The following is a 2,017-nucleotide window of genomic DNA, read 5'->3' on the forward strand; positions in this document are numbered from 1 at the left end:
GTGGGGGGGGGGGGGGCTGCTCTCGGGTGGCTCCGGGCGGAGCATCGGTCACCCAGCCGTGCCTTTGGCGGGTCCCCCGGGCTGCGGTCCCGGTGGCGCTGCCAGGCTGGCCAGGCCCTCCTGCGGGGACCGTCGCGCACGCCTGGAGCCTAGCTGCACTTTGGAGCCGTCTCTGCAGTTACCGGCAAGGTCCGGAGCCGCCAACAGCCTTCTCAGCTCGGCGGGAGCCTGTCCTGCATCGCTTGTCCTGCCTCACCCCTCTTGGGTGGTGGCAAGTCACCAGGAGTCACTCGTCAGGGCCACGTCCCCATGGGGACCTCGAGGCACTCGCCATGCCCAGGGTGGGGATGAAGATGGAGGGTCGTGGCCATGGCTTGCATAGCACCAGGGTTGCGGCTGCTTGGACAACCGCCCTTGGTGGGGACAATCGCGGCCGTCCTTCCCCGGCAGCCGCCGTGGGAACAGGACCGGCACATTCCTCCGGAGCGGGATGCAGTGAAACCAGATAGGAGGGTGGCTGGTGGAGCATGTCGCAACTGGCTCCAGCGAGTGCCTTCCCGAAAGGCTCCAAAATGTGGCTTTGGGGATGGACAGATCCAGGCTTGGAAACATCTGGGGGGGAGGACAACAGCGGCAGCTGGGTACCAGGGAGGAGCTGGGCTCTCTTGTTCATGCATGTGGGGTGAGCTGGGGCTGGAGGCGTGTGTGGGTGCATCCAGAAGGACCCATGGAGGTGGAGCCGATGCCCCCTGACGCTGGTGACATATCCCTCTGTCCCCAAAGTGGTCCATGGCTCGCCCAGAGAAGCGGGATGAGCAGTGGTCCCCCTCGACCTCTGCTCCTGGCTCTTAGTGGGCTGGATCTTCTCGCCCATCCCCACGTGCTGAGACGCCGCCTTCTTTCCAGCCCGGACAGGTCCCGGGAAACTATCACTTCCCGGCTCGCAGGGAGCCACCGCGCATGGTCCCATCCCGGGGGCCCCATGCGGGCACTCGCAGGCCCCCCACCCCCACGTGCTGAGACGCCGCCTTCTTTCCAGCCCGGACAGGTCCCGGGAAACTGTCACTTCCCGGCTCGCAGGGAGCCACCGCGCATGGTCCCATCCCGGGGTCCCCATGCGGGCACTCGCAGGTCCTTCAAGCTGGAGGATTCCCTGCAGGAAAGGGGCTGGAGCTGCTGCACTGAGGGATGTGTCAGAAAGGCTCTCGTCCCGTGTGCTCGCCCGCCTGGTGCTGACACCCTGCCCAGACTGGGTGACCCGTGCCGCCGCCTGCCCCTGCATCCACAGGGTGCCCAGCACCCTGCCCCTGTTAAAGCTGTTGGAAAACTCAGTTTCAAACTCATCCCAACTGGGATGCTGCCAGCGGGGTGGGAGGGGAGAGCTGGGGGGGAAGAAACTGTGATTACAGCACGCCGGCGGGAGCGTCCTGTGCATCTGGAGGCAGGTCGGAGCAGGCGCAGCCCAGGTGCTGGCTGCCCTGGGGAAGAGCCGGGCTCCCCGGGCTGGTCCCGGCAAAGCTGGGCTTCGGCGGGGGCCACTGTGCCCTTGTCCCACGTGGGGCTTGTGCCTTTGAGACAGGTTGTTTGTGTCTCGGATGCTCGGCCGTCACGCTGCAGTGGAGTGGCGCGTGCTATGCCATGGGTGGCACATCTGGATGCCACCTTTAGGGAGGCTGGGGACGCCTCGGCCAGCCTGGGTATGGGGACAGCACATCGCCAGGATGTTGCCTTCCTTTTCCCTGCAGAAACAGGCCGGGAAAACACATCCCATGGGAACGTGGTGCCAGGCAGAAAGATGCTAACGGGCAGCCGGTGGCTTTCCCAGCTCAGGCTTTGCCCGCTGTCCCCGTGCCCCGCTGTGCCACAACCCTCGGGCTGTCACCGTGCGGGGAAGGTGCGATGCAGCATGACAGGTGGGGACAGGGCAGCGCGAGTGCCACCTCACTGGAGCTGCTGGGCCGGTGATAGCCCCGGCGCCGAGTGCCGGCTTGCGCACAGCTGGGTGTGTAATCCGCTT

This window comes from Aptenodytes forsteri, unplaced genomic scaffold (assembly GCF_000699145.1).
Source record: "Aptenodytes forsteri isolate BGI_AS27 unplaced genomic scaffold, ASM69914v1 Scaffold209, whole genome shotgun sequence".
Taxonomy (NCBI): domain Eukaryota; kingdom Metazoa; phylum Chordata; class Aves; order Sphenisciformes; family Spheniscidae; genus Aptenodytes; species Aptenodytes forsteri.